The following is a 15288-nucleotide window of genomic DNA, read 5'->3' as shown; positions in this document are numbered from 1 at the left end:
CTCTCTCAGTCCCTCCCCTGCCTCTCTCTCTCAAAAATAAATAAACATTAAAAAGAGAGAGAGAGAGAGAGAGACCTGAGAGAGAAGCGACCATATGAGGACACAGCAAGAAGAAAACCATCTGCGAGGCAAGGAGAGAGGCTTCAGGAGAGACCAACTCTGCCAACATCTTGGTCTTGGACTTCCAGCCTCTAGAACTATGAGAAAACGGATTCTGCTGTTTAAGCCGCCCCGTCTGTCGTATTTGTTATGGCAGCCGTAGGAAACTAATACACACAGTAAGGACTAACCCTAGTTTTTAGGAAACTAACACACGCAATAAGGATTTTAGGAAGATGTCCACCCAACTGAAAATAGAGGTGGCTTCTGGAGCTCTAGAATGAGAGGGGAGAAAGGAAAGAAGTTACAAAGCATATATACGCACTTTCTATATGCTTTCATATCGCTAGAGATGTCAGGGCAGACATATTTTTTTTCCACAATCATAAAAGAAAAGAAAAAGGAAAGAATATCACTCTGGTAAGTAGGGGAACATTCATCGATGGTACGCAAAGTGATACTTTAATCCATTACACAATTTTTTAAACGGGAGAATGCAGACAGTACGTTTTGAGATCAGTTACGCAGGAACCTCATAGACTTTATATATGGGGTGCATATTTTTGCAAAGACTTAAAATATCACTTCTATTTTCAGAAGGTACATTCTCACAAAAAAGAAAACTCGCCAGCAAGTCTAATTTTAAGCCTGAGAACCCTAGGAGAAGTCTGTGGTCTCGGTTTCCTCTGCTTCATTTCCACTGCTGCGATCAGCCGGCACCACATTTTGCAAAATCTAGGTTACTCGGAATTAAACAAACGCTACACATATGAAACCAGAAACACCCGCACCCCATAAAGGACAGCAGAATCCACAACAAAACTCTCCCGACTTCATCACACACAGCTCTTCCTACCACTGCCGGAACACAGATTCTGAGAGATTCTCTTACTGGACAGTTGACCCCAAGGCGTCGCTTTTTGCCTGCGTGGCGAATCGACAGATTCAAGAAAAAGAAGCAGAGGGTTGAAGAAGGTGTCATTTCTCCCGACTCTACGACAGCTGGCAACTCTAAATTGTGGGCTAGAAGCGTAAAAATTCCACCCGTAAAAACTCCACTCAAAATACCTCGAAGCCAAATTTTGACCAGAGTTGCCTCCTTATGTTGCACGGCCACCCTCCACCCCCAGCCCACCCTGCCTGGTGACTAGAGTTTGGGACCCAGCAGGTGTTATATCTTCGTTAAACTGAACCTTACTACGTTATTTTTGCCAATGGAAAACCTTGATCTCTTCAGGTCGACTGCCCGAGCCACCTTAACGTTCAAAATCATAAAACAAGCGAAACACTGAAAAGTATAAAAAGGATGCAAACCATTTTAAATCTTTTCGGTGCGCCTGGGTGGCTCAGTCAGTCGAGCGACCCACTTTGACTTTGATCTCACAGTTCCTGAGTTCGGGCCCCACATCAGGCTTACTACTGTCAGCACAGAGCCCCCTTTGGGTCTTGTCTGCCCTCTCTCTGTCCCTGCCCCGACTTGTGCTCTCTCTCTCTCTCTCTCTCTCTCAAAAATAAATAAACATTTAAAAAATGAAAACAAAATGACAAAAATAAAATAAAATCTTCTTTTAGTATAAAATCAACTTACATGTTTTTAACAGTACCCTCTGGGGGGCGGGGGTGACTTTCTTCCTTTTCTACCATCACTCCATGGGGAAAGAATTGTGTTTGACATTTAAAGCGCAGAAAACATTTTGAGAGCTTGATCTACATGGGATATTGTGCAAGAAAATGGAAGGGGGAAAGCCCTCCAGGATCCAGCTGATAATGGAGTAAGGCTGTCAATAAAAAGAAAGCTACACGCAAGTTGATAATTCGAGTGGCAACAATATTACAAAGGTGTGATGCGGGTAAGGACAGGTGCTCTATTCTTCTTGGAAAATAAGGGTTTGGGAGGAGATGCACAGACGCCTTCATTTCGGTGGGGAGGAGAGAACTCTGCAAGCACCTTGAGTACAGCTTGCCAGGCAGAGGGAGCAGCTCGCAAAAAGGCGGAGGTAAGAGCAGGTGGGGTTCGGTGGGGACAAGAAGCGCTCACGGCTGGCATCCAGCCCGGGGGAGACCACTGACCGCGCTTGGCCTGGGAAAAGACGGGGGACGTGATGCCTGTGCAGTCCTTTCCCTCATCACAAACCAACCGAGGGAGCCCAGTGTCTTCGAGCCTCTCCTCGGCGCCCCTGAACCATGGGACCTAAGCGTGGGGACCCGCCACCTCCCTCCCCTCTGACCGCGCCCTCGAGGGCAGGTTCCGTTGAACACACCGGGCTTTGGAGAAGTTACCTGAACATCGCACAGCCTCAAAAGCACCACGAGTCACTTCAGGACCGGTGCCCCAGGCTCCTGGATTAGGGCCACCAAAGGTGCAACCCCTTATCAGGAGAGAGAAACAAGGTGTCAGCCGGCTGGCAGGCAGGTGCCTTGGGACACCCCAGATCCCCAAAGGCTCTCTTGATCTTTGACCCATGAGCCTTCTGTGTACATGTATGTGCATGTAGGGCACATTTCCAAATTGCTCACAGTTTCAAAAGTAGCCTAACGAATCGTCACTCAACGCTAGTTAGATGATTTCAGTGAAAATCCGTGGGTTTTCACTAACGGGTGGGAATCGCTGCCCTTGTGGCCTTTGGCTGCTGGTTGATAGGGAGTTAGTGGCTTTATTAGGGAAGCACCTCCCTTAGTTAGCCTTGCTTGCATGCCACGCTGGGTTAGATCCTGCGAAGAAAACAAGGACTGAGCTCAGAGGAAAAGAGAGCCCGCCTGCTGGAAATAGTTTTGACATAAAAAGTAAATTTCGGTTAAAGACATGGAGAAGGCTGTTCCCAAACAGAAAGGGATTACTGCTCTGTCAGAAGTTCTTTCAAGCTTAGCTGATGACGGTGCGGTTGTCTGGGAGAGGATCGGAACGTCCAACGATTATTGGGCTTTTCGAAGTAAAGCTCTTCCTGGAGGAAATGTAAGTAGGTGGTTCTGGAATCTCAGTTATCCGAGAGACATCGTAAGCACCCAGACCTACCAAACAGCATCCGGAAACTAACATGAGTTGGCAGGAGCCAACCATGCTAGAAAAAGAGCTTTTTTTTTCTTTTTAACTTTGAGACCAAAGGGAATAGCTAAGGGCAGCAGTAGAAAAATACAAAGAATGTGACCCGGAAGTCAGAGAGGAAACACACCAAGAAAATAAAGTAGCCAAAGGAGCTGTTAACAGATGGAGCGATCGCATATTTGCAAAACTCTTGGGCCAAAAGAGAATTTGGATTTGAAAAAAATAAATTGACAACAAAATTTTGGGATTCGAGGGTACTCTGACGAAAAGGGTTGAAATATTCGATGTTGGTGAAGGCGCTTGTATGTATATTTTTATATCACCCAATTAAGTGTACTCAATTGTCATTTACCTAAAGCTGTGTTTATCATTTTACTAATTTTAAATGAAGTAAAAACAAAAAAATCTCTCCTCCTCGCCTCCTGCTTCATAGTGCTGTCTTTTATCATTTCTTTCATATTGTCTTGACTTTCGGGTCTCGCTTTACCTGTGTGGCCCCATCCTCTACCAACCCACACCCTTTCCAGGCGTTCTCCCCTTTGCGGAGGACTGTGTTTGTACGAACAACATGGCACACACTGGGTGACCAAGGGAGACTTGTCTGCTCTGGCTAAAGTGCTCTCCTCAGCTCATCGTCTAACAGGACTCCAGCCCCAAGTGGTCTGAACATCAGATGGTATGTGTTCTGTTAAGATATTTGGACGGGAGCATAGCGGTCACCGAGACCTACAGACACATCACTCGAGGAACCAGATGAATAGATCCAAAGGGGCCAAAGCCAGAGGCTCAATGACGAGCTTGTCTTCAAAGTAGTTTTTATAGGAAAGAGCAACTCATATTCATCTAAGGTAATAGGAATTATTATGAGATATTTGAATGGCGAACGTCAATCTTTTTTTCCTAACCAGGTATTGTCAGAGTGCAGAGACAGAAAGAGATTTAAGATCACCCCCAGGTAATCACCTGCCCCCCAGCTTTGTGGGATGCTCTTAGTTGAGAGAAGGAACAGAGGGAAAAGAGCAGTTCAGAAGATATGTGCACTTAATTTTAGGCCAGGTGCATTTGAGGTATCTGTAAAATTTTGTCAAAACCATGCATCATAGAAATAAGCAAATTATTTTCAATTTGAGCAATATTCTTAGGCAGCTGTGTGCCATTACAGCACTGAGCCTTTAAAAACTGTATTATTCACAGTAAAGTTTGGTTTTAAACTGTTAGCTAAGATGGGTACAAGCAGTAATATTAAATGTTAATACAATATCTATTTTTGATTAAAATAATAAATGGTATCTGCCATTGGGAAAATCATTAGCAATTTATTTTTTTTTTAATTTTTTTTCAACGTTTATTTATTTTTGGGACAGAGAGAGACAGAGCATGAACGGGGGAGGGGCAGAGAGAGAGGGAGACACAGAATCCGAAACAGGCTCCAGGCTCTGAGCCATCAGCCCAGAGCCCGATGCGGGGCTCGAACTCACAGACCGCGAGATCGTGACCTGGCTGAAGTCGGACGCTTAACCGACTGCGCCACCCAGGCGCCCCAGCAATTTGTTTTTTAAAACTAAAGCTATTATCAAATATTAGCAGTGAAGGAAAACACATCTAGCATTCATGCTGTTGACTTTTTTCCACTTAATATTAAACATCAAAAGGCAATTAATTTTCTAAAAATTTACTTTATTATGGTTTATGAAAGGAAAAGCGAAATGCTCTATGTAGCCTGAAACACCATGAGTAAGATGCCAGCAATCTCTGGAGACCACATATGCTTCTTCACCATGAACAGTGATACTAAAATGTGTGCAAACATTTTCTAGAGGAAAAAAAAACCCAACTTATAAATGATAGCATTGAAAGTTTTCTTGAATGAAATTTTAGGAAAAATAACTCAAAATATTTTCAACTACAACTACGAAGATCTGAAGGTTATATGGCCAGTATTTTACCAGCCAGGGAAGAAACAAGTCACTGAAATTTTTCTACTTGACTTTGAAAAAAAAAAAACCCCACTATTGAAAGAATACACAGGTGGAAAGTGAGTAAAAACACGCACGCAATTACAATATGTGAAGAGCTCACTACGGGTTCTGCTCTGCGCTTTATGCACAATTATAAGATTTATGCCTCAAAACAACATATGAGAGGTCTTACTGGTTTTGTTTTACAAATCAATAAACTTCGTCCCAAGGGAGGGCCATTACCTACCCTGAGTTACACCGGCAGGATTTTCAGCAGGTTTATAGGACCCCAATTTGCTTTCATGCGTCCACCGAACAAACATTTCAGTGTCTGCCGAGCGACGGGAACTGCACGAGGCAGAGGATATGGAACAGTGAAAAAACTGGCAAAAAATATATACCTCAGTGGAGCCTGCATCCTAGGGGGAGAACAGCCCATAAACACAAAAATAAGTAAAACAATATGCTATTAGAAGAGAAATGTTGGGCTCGGGGGGGGCAACTGGGTGGCTCAGTCAGTTAAGAGAGTCTGACTCCATTTCAGTTCAGGTCACGATCTCACAGTTCTTGGGATCGAGCCCCACGTCAGCTCCACACTACAGGACAGAACCTACTTGGGATTCTTTCCCCTCTTTCTCTGCCCCTCCCCCTGCTCTCTCTCTCTCTTTCTGTCATAAATCTGCTTATTTATTTATTTTAAGAGAAATAATACGTAAACATTTTCTTTATTCTGAGAAAATAAGTAAGCATACTTGTTTATTTTGAGAGAAAGAGTACATGTGCCAGTGCCCACAAGTTGGGGAGGGGCAGAGAGCGAGGGAAAGAGAGAGTCCCAAGCAGGCTCTGCACCATCAGCGTGGAGCCTGACCTGGGGCTCAATCCCACAAACTGTGAGATCCTGACTCGAGCTGAAATCAAGAGTCAGGCATTTAGCCGACTGAGCCGCCCAGGGGCCCCAATAAATAAACATTATTTTTAATGTTTACTTATTTTTGAGAGAGAGAGAGAGAGAGAGAGAGAGAGAGAGCATGAATTGGAGAGGGGCAAAGAGAGAGGGAGACACAGAATCCAGAGCAGGCTCCAGGCTCTGAGCTGTCAGCCCAGGGCCCCACGTGGGGCTCGAACTCACGAACCGTGAGATCATGACCTGAGTTGAAGTCTGACATTTAACTGACTGAGACACCCAGGTGCCCCTAAAAAACATTTTTTTAAAAAAGAAGAAGATCAATACTTGGGAGAAAAAATAAAGTGAAGAAGCGGAACAGCCAGTGCCACAGGTTGGATGGGCTGAGGCTTTAAAAGGGACAGTATGGGAAGGCTTCATCATGAAGGTGACAACTGAACAAAGACTTAGAAACGCTGATTGAGAACAGGTGTCATGGGGACATGTGGGGGAGGAGCAACGCAGGTAGCAGAATGGGAACATCGCCATGACACTGAGGTGAAACGTGTCCAGTGGTCAAGGAGCACCAAAGTGGCCAGGAGAAGGAAGGTAGCAACAGTGAAGACAGAGAAGCTTCTGCCCGGAGGTCCTTTGATGTTGGAGGGTTTGAGCAGGGGGACGACATGCCCAGAATTCAGCTATGAAGTGACACTCTAGTTGACAATACGCTGGGGAGAGAGAATGGGGAAAGAGAGCACGTAGGCAGAAGAGTTAAGTGTCCATTAAAATGGTTTGAGGAAGAGGACAGCGGTGGCTTAGACCAGGGCATAGGAGTGGAGGAGTGACAAGGGTCAGTGGATATTTTGAAGGTAGAGCCAAGAGAATTTTCCTGATGACTGAATTTGAAGTGTGAGAGCAAAAGCGAAAGAATCACGGATAACTTGGAATTTGGAGCCAAGCCAATTGGAAGATCAAGTTGCCAGATGCAGGAGAGTTTGGAGAATCAAGAGTGCGATTTGGACAGATTTTGAAGATTTCACCTAGAACACTGGATACGTGATCAGATATTGGAGGACGGGACTGCGCTGAAGGTAAATATTTGGGAATAGATACTGTAGAGCTGATATCTAATGCCATGAACCTGGGTGTGATACAGATGAGGTCCAAAGAGGAGGGTCAAGATTCTGGAGGAGCACAAGATTCTGGAGGGAGCCCAAGTAAAGACAAAGCTTCAAGGATCAGAAGTAACGAGTTGCATCCATGTCCTCTGCTAGAGCAGATGGGAACAGGAAAAGGCCACTGGTTTCACATATTGCGTTTTTGGGGGCCTGTGAATAAAGCAGTCTCCAGGCAGGGTGGAAATAAACACTTTCAAGTGGTTTAAGAGACAATGGCAAAAAAAGGGACTGGAACGAACACGGATGCAAAAACCCTCAACAAAATATTAGCAAATCCAATCCAACAATATACAAAAAGAATTGTACGCCATTACCAAATGAGATTTATTCCAGGTATGCAAGATTGGTTCAACATTTGAAAATCGATGTAATAATAGAATACATCACATCGACGTGTTGAACATGCAAAATAACGTGATTATCGTTATCAACAGATGCAGAAAAAGCATTTGACAAAATCTTACCCCATTCACGATAAAAGTTCTGAGTAAACTATGGACAGAGGGGGATCTTCTTCAACTTGATAAGGGATATCTACCAAAAACCTACAGCTAGCATCATAATTAATGGTAAGAAACTCAATGCTTTCCCACTAAGATCAGGAACGATGAAAGGATGCCTCCTTCCAACACTCCTGTTCAACATCAAACTGAAGTTCTAGCTAATGTAACAAGACAAGAAAAGGAAATAAAAAGGACACAATTTGGAAGGAAGCAAAGGAATTGAGGATGGTAAGGAGGTAACTCTTGGGTGGTAGCTGGAGAAGTGGTGGCCTCAAGAGAAGTTTATTTGTGTTTTAAAGATGAGGGGAGTAACTAAGTATGAAAAGAAACATTGATGCTACGGAGAAGAGAGTTGCTAAAGAAACGCCCCTAATCAAGCCATCAAAGTGTTAAGAACCATGTGTGTATGGCAATTTTGTCATCACTGGCTGGTTTTTAAACATGAGCCTCTGTAAGGATCTCTCTCTCTCTCTCTCTCTCTCTCTCTCTCTCTCCCCCTCTCTCTTTCTCTCTGTATTTCTGTCTTACTTTCACTTTTTTTTTCTTTTTGGACATATCTCTAGTATTTTTTTAAACCCAAGACAGAAGTAAATTTGGAAATTATGTCTTCTATAAGTATACTGACAATGACAATTTTATGATGGGTATCGTGGTAATCCTATGCAAGTCTTTTTAAAAATATCTTATGCAAAACCGGGAAAAAAATGTTATAATTGCCTTTAGTGTATAACATACATGAAAAAAATTTAATTTTATTCAACTAACAGAACCACTTTCACACTATATTTTTTGTTTTAATTTTTTTAATGTTTATTTTTGAGACAATGCGAGAGACAGAGTGCAAGCCGTGGAGGGGCAGACAGAGGGAGACACAGAATCAGAAACAGGCTCCAGGCTCTGAGCGGTCAGCCCAGAGCCCGACATGGGGCTCGAACTCACGAACCGTGAGATCATGACCTGAGCCGAAGTCAGATGCTTAACCGACTGAGCCACTCAGGCGCCCCATTTTCACACTATACTTTAAAAATCTTTCTCCATCAATCCAACCTCTGCCACACCTGTATCTCTAACCCATCTCTAGCTTCAGATTTTTTTTTTAAATTTTATTTCCAAGAATGTGGCATGAATTACACGGACGTGCACTGTTTATTGCTACCCATGTGTGACAACTGAACCAGATTGGAAAGCGCTATTTTCTGTTTCTTTTGTTTACATCATAGAATGAAGCCTGTTAATCAATAATATTATCTGGAATCGTATTTCTGATAATATATTGATATAAGTCTATATTGGTACAATATATATAAATACACACACACACACTAAAATATCTTTAATTAACAAGAGGAAATAGATCAAAATAGATATAATCACGTAGATACAAATCACAGAATCTTGTAAAGAGCTTATCTTTTATCTTTTAAATAACTCCTTCCCTCCCACTAAATCGTTACCCAATCTACTAAAGAGCGCAACATTGACTGACTGAGGGTCTACCTCCCCGCCCTATCAGATACAATTAGAAAACATTTTATTTTATTTATTTATTTATTTATTTATTTATTTATTTATTTTTGGGACAGAGAGAGACAGAGCATGAACGGGGGAGGGACAGAGAGAGAGGGAGACACAGAATCGGAAACAGGCTTCAGGCTCTGAGCCATCAGCCCAGAGCCTGACGCGGGGCTCGAACTCACGGATCGCGAGATCGTGACCTGGCTGAAGTCGGACGCTTAACCGACTGCGCCACCCAGGCGCCCCTAGAAAACATTTTAAAACAGAGGCAGGACCAAGGAGGGCAAGCAGTCGGCCCTGGGTAACCTCTACACTGAATAATTAATAACCACTAAAAAGCAACTGTGTTTGGAGAAAGCTAGTGTTCAGATCCCAAGGCCTGTATTTCTTTATTGACTTTGCCAGTGGCTCGCTGTCTGGACGTTGACAGGCGACCAGCCTGTCTAGGCCTCCGTTTCTTCACATATATAACCAGGGGATCAAAATAGAACTTCTGATTCTAAAACTTCATAATTCTATACCGGCATTATTGCCATTCGGAGCAATGTTTGAGGTTATACATGAGTGAACTCCGGTTTTGTATACATATTTTAAACTCAGGGTAGCATTTTTATATTCAAATTTGACATTACTGAAAGCTTTATTTCCCGTGACCTTATTCTCTATGCAAATGGACTGACTCATGGATGTATTGGACTGATGTGACACTTTTGGGTTCCTCTGTGCAGGGGAGGCTCGAATATTTACACCTTTTCCTTCCTCCCCAGAACCAGTAAGCTCGGACGATTTAGTAATAACAAGAGACCATTTTCACACAACAATCATGAGAAGGGAAATAGTGACATTGTCCCCAGGGGACCTCCAGGGGCTGTAGCACAAACAAAAGGTTCAGTCTGCCTTTCCAGCAAAGGGATCCTAAATATAATATCTCAGGTCTTGTCTATTGGTATAGCAGACTGGAAAGAAAATCAAATCAAAATGAAACACAAAACTCATTACAGGTGAAAGGCGAGGCTGAGACGGAGACATTTCTGAAATAAGTAACAAAACGCAGGTGCATGGTTTATAAACATTTACTTTTCTCAGGAGGTAGAATGAAGACCACAACAGATGACAAAAATGCAAATCAGCACGCTAGGCCAGTAAGCATCTGAAGAAAGAACAATATTTGTTTTCAGGTTCTCATGAGCTGCCGGAAAATGTCAGCAAAAATAGCAAACTTCTTCTTGGCCCAGCACTTTTAAAAACAGCCCACTTTTAAAAATGCCCGCTCCTCGCGAGGGACCCGTGAAGGGTTTGACTCCATCGTGAACAAAATGGGAATTGGTGAAGGGGTTTCAATCATCATGACCGACGTCAACTAACACACACATTATCCTCTGTAGATGAGTAGTTAAAACTCCTAATGTATTTATGCCATTTTTTAAGTTATAAAAAACATTACGAGCATTACCTTGTTGCATCGTTCATTCATTTCAATCATGTTTGTAAGAGTACTGTATTGCTGTGTTCCGGCCCTTTACGAGACACCAGGGAATCAGTAATGAGTGAGATGAGAAATGCCATTATCCTCGCAGAGCTGACACTTGACAAATTCTCAAACCAGTTTTCTGAGTTTGGCAGAGTAAGTGGTCTTGTCCGTGGTTTACAGAGGAAGACACTGGTAAGCAGCAGAGTCCGGACCTAAACTCAGGCCTTCAATTCCAAGGTCCAAACGACTTACGCTAGATTCTTCTTGATGTAAAAGGCAGACCAGAGGCTGAAACAGCATGACCGATGAGAGCCACGAAACAGATATTACATGATATATTTGCAGTGTGATTTTAATGACAATGCCTCATCGATAGCCAAGGCTGAGTTTAGGCTCCCAGTAAACGCTGATGAATAAAAAAAGACATGAAGTGGGGCGCCTGGGTGGCGCAGTCGGTTAAGCGTCCGACTTCAGCCAGGTCACGATCTCGCGGTCCGGGAGTTCGAGCCCCACGTCGGGCTCTGGGCTGATGGCTCGTAGCCTGGAGCCTGTTTCCGATTCTGTGTCTCCCTCTCTCTCTGCCCCTCCCTCGTTCATGCTCTTTCTCTCTCTGTCCCAAAAATAAATAAACGTTGAAAAAAAAAAATTAAAAAAAAAAAAAAGACATGAAGTAAGGTGTTCACTTCAGGGGAAACTGGGAAAGGGTATACGGGAATTCTCTGTGCTATCTTTGCAACTTCTCTGTAAATCTGAAAATATTCCAAAATAAAAAGTTTAATTTTAAAAAGGGCATATGAGGGTGCCTGAGTGGCTCAGTCAGTTGAGCGTCCGACTCCTGATTTTCAGCGTAGGTCACGATCCAGGGTTGTGGGATCGAGCTCCACGTCAAGCTCCATGCTGAGCGTGCAGCCTGCTTAAGATTCTCTTTTGGGACTCTTAAATACAGAGAACAAGCTGAGGGTTGATGGGGGTGAAGGGCGGGGGACAGGCAAAATGGGTGATGGGCATTGAGGGGGGCACTTGTCGGGATGAGCACCGGCTGTTGTATGTAAGTGATGAACCAAAGGAATCTACTGCTGAAGCCAAGAACACATTGTACATATTGTATGTTAGCTAACCTGACAATAAATTTTTTAAAAAGAAACAGAAAAAAGATTCTCTCTTGGGGCGCCTCGGTGGCTCGGTCTACTAAGTGTCCCACTCTTGATTTTGGCTCAGGTCACAGTCTCTTGGTTCATGAGATCCAGCCCATGCCTGCACGGACAGTGCACAGAGCCTGCCAGGGATTCTCTATCTCCCTCTGTCTCTCTGCCCCTCCCTCCCTTACACGTGTGCACGCGTGCACTCTCTCTCTCTCTCTTGCTGTCTCTCAAAATAAATTTTTATTTATTTATTTATTTATTTTAATTTTTTTTTCAACGTTTATTTATTTTTGGGACAGAGAGAGACAGAGCATGAATGGGGGAGGGGCAGAGAGAGAGGGAGACACAGAATCCGAAACAGGCTCCAGGCTCTGAGCCGTCAGCCCAGAGCCTGACGCGGGGCTCGAACTCACGGACCGCGAGATCGTGACCTGGCTGAAGTCGGACGCTTAACCGACTGCGCCACCCAGGCGCCCCTCAAAATAAATTTTTAAAAAAAGGTTCTTTCTCTCCCTCTGCCCCTCTCCCTGGCTCACACGCTCTCTCTCTAAAATAAAAAAAAAAAATTACAAGTTAAAAAAAATTTAAAAATAAAACAAAAGACAAGAAATAGCAAGTCTTGGAGGGGTTGTGGTGAAAAGGGAACCCTCATGCGTTGTTGGTGGGAATGTAAATTGGTACGGCCACTATGGAAAACAGCAGGCAGTTTCCTCAAGGATCAAAAATACAACTACCGTATGATCCAACTATTTCACTTCTGGATATTTATCTGAAGAAAATGGACTCTAATTTGAAAAGGTATATGCCCCCACCATGTTTACGGATATGTATGATATGTTTATGTTTATGTATATGCACCCGCGATGTCTATGTTATTGACAATTGCCGTGATATGGAAACAACCTAAGTGCTCGTCGATAGATGAATGGATAACGAGTGATGTACATACACAGTGGAAACCTACTCACCCATAAAAAAGGAAGGAAATCTGGCCATTTGTGACAACATGGATGAACCTCGAGGACATTATGCTAAGTGAAATAGGGTGGACAGAGAAAGACAAATATATGATACCACCGAAATGTGGAATCTAAAAACAAAAAGAAAACTCATGGATACAGTAAACAAACTGGTGTTGTCACAAAGGAAGAGAGATGGGGGTGTGGAAAGGGTGAAGGGGGTCAAGTGTACGGTGACCTATGGTAAGTAGACGTACTGTGGTGATTATTTGGTAGTACAGTAAAACCTTGGGTTGCAAGTAACTGGTTCTGTGAGTGTTCTGCAAGATGCGCAAACATTTCTAATCATTTTTAACTTGCTAAACGAGCCATGTCTTGCAATATGGATAGTACGTGACGACGAGTGTCACGTGATCACCACTGACCCAGTGGTTCTTTTCTCTCTCTGTCTCTCTCTCTCTCTCTCTCTACGGGATTGTGAGTGATCATCTCCCACGCTCGGATGCTCAGTCTCAGGCCGTGGTGTTTGGCAGAAATCAGTGATTTTTCACAACGTTGGAAAGTGCTCACAAATGGCCCTAGTGTGTTTTCTGTCACTTCAAAGTATCTATGGTCCCTTTGCTTTTCCATAGCAGAGTAAGCTTTGTTTCATTCTCAGTCAGGTTGCCTACAGATATAGACCCTTTCCTCTGCTGCCTTATTGCCAGTTGCATTAAAGACAATAAATGACAAGAGTGTATTAATACTGTGCTGTAGTCTGCATCCATGTGAGTGGATACAATGGCCCCCATGCAGAAAGAGATTCCACTGAGCCGATAGGGAGCAGTGATTCCACTAGTGATAGTGAAAGTCGTCCTATACAATAACCCTCCTCTCTTGCCTCCCTTACACCAGCCATGAAGGTTTTCAAAGGCAAATACATCTTTTTCGCAAAAGATGGGTAAGTCAGCTTTTTCCCAATGGAAGAGCCCTCAGCCCAATCAGGTGCATCCTAACAGAGCAGGAATACAAGATCAAAAACAACAAAGTCAAGTTAAGGAGGGGGGTGGTAAGCCATGGAAGGCACAGAGGGTGTGAGGGGGGAGGCCCATGAAACTGACCGTAGTAAAAAAATACTATAGATGCATATCAGCGCACTCCCAAACACATCTCCTCAGGCCAACCCCATTGTCAAGATTACCACCCCCTCCACCTACCCAGCAGGTTGGCCCCCTGCTGGGCCCAGCACTGGAAGTGGGAGCCCAGCACAGTGCCTCTTCCCTCAGGTACACGATAACCAAGTCTTGAGAGAATGCCCTGTGGTTCCCTCACCCTATGACGAGTTGGGAAAGCACAAGCCTAAGTGATGTGCAGCCCCCCGCTTTGGAGACTCCAGCCCGCTGGGTGGGGGACCAGTCAGCACCATTTTCCCAGGCCTCCACCCCTTCCCATTGCACCTGCCTACACCAGGTGGCTGATTAGCTAAACTGATAAATAATATTCCCATTTCCAGTAACAGAGTAAAGAAAAAAAAAATGTTTGCATTCACTCCTACTTTGCCATTTTTAAACTTACTCTCAAGGACTTAAAGATGTAATTAACAGGCAAATTTATGAGAGAGGGAAATATTAGGAGCACAAAGGTGTTTCCTGGTCCCTAAATTCACTCCGCATAGGATTTGACTATTTTAGAGCCAATAAAGCCATGCTGGTTCATGTCACGGTGAATCTAACGTTTTTGGGTAATTTCTCACAAAGGACTCAGAATGAAAGGAGACTAAGTATACCCAATGTATATATTCATTGAAAATAAACATTTTAATATCTAAAAAATTCTACAGAGCTTCATCTTCCAAAACCGATAATGAAAATGAGTTCAAAGTCCCAGTAAGGAATGCAGTTCCTTAAATCAAGACACCTTGATTTTAGCCCAGCATTTAAGTCTCTGGTCTACAGAAGTGTGAGATAAACTTGTGTTCTCTTGAACCACCAAATTTGTGGTGTGTTACACATCAATAGAAAAACTCGTGCAACAGTCATACAATATCTAACTGTTTACAGAGGAATTTCCTGACACAAAAATAGAGTAGACTACCCTCTACATAATATGACTCTGAGCTTCTCCAAGGACCGTGCTGAAAATGCCTATACCTTCTCATCTGAAATTGTACTTATTTAGCCCAAGTAAAAATGTTCAACTGTTATCAGTAATTTATATACAAGTATGAATGAGCACTGATTGCCTTCAGTTAGAAGACTCTGATAGAACATGGATAGAAGAGGGATGGATAAAATAATGTAACTACTGTGGTTGGGTCAGGTAATAAGTGGTTGGGGTTCTCTGGAAAAACAGAACCAATAGTGTATAAAAAATATTATTATAAGGCATTGGCTCAGGTGAGAGGTTGAGAGGTCCTACCATCTGTCATCTGCAAGATGGAGACCCAGGAAAGCCATTGGTGTAAATATTCCAGTCCAAGTGCAGGTGAAATGAGATGTCCTGGCTCACTTGGTGGGGGGGGGGGGAGGGAGGGGGGAGCGGGGGGGGGCGGGAAGGGA

General features: G+C 43.5%; 1 pseudogene; it reads left to right on the top strand.

Moving 5' to 3' along the window:
- Positions 1–1943: 1943 nt before the first annotated feature.
- On the top strand, positions 1944–3899 carry LOC122496130 (annotated as a pseudogene).
- The last annotated feature ends 11389 nt before the right edge of the window (positions 3900–15288 follow it).

Source organism: Prionailurus bengalensis, chromosome F2 (genome assembly GCF_016509475.1).
Source record: "Prionailurus bengalensis isolate Pbe53 chromosome F2, Fcat_Pben_1.1_paternal_pri, whole genome shotgun sequence".
NCBI lineage: Eukaryota > Metazoa > Chordata > Mammalia > Carnivora > Felidae > Prionailurus > Prionailurus bengalensis.
The sequence above is the reverse complement of the archived record's forward strand: the minus strand, read 5'-3'. Positions and strand labels throughout refer to the sequence as shown.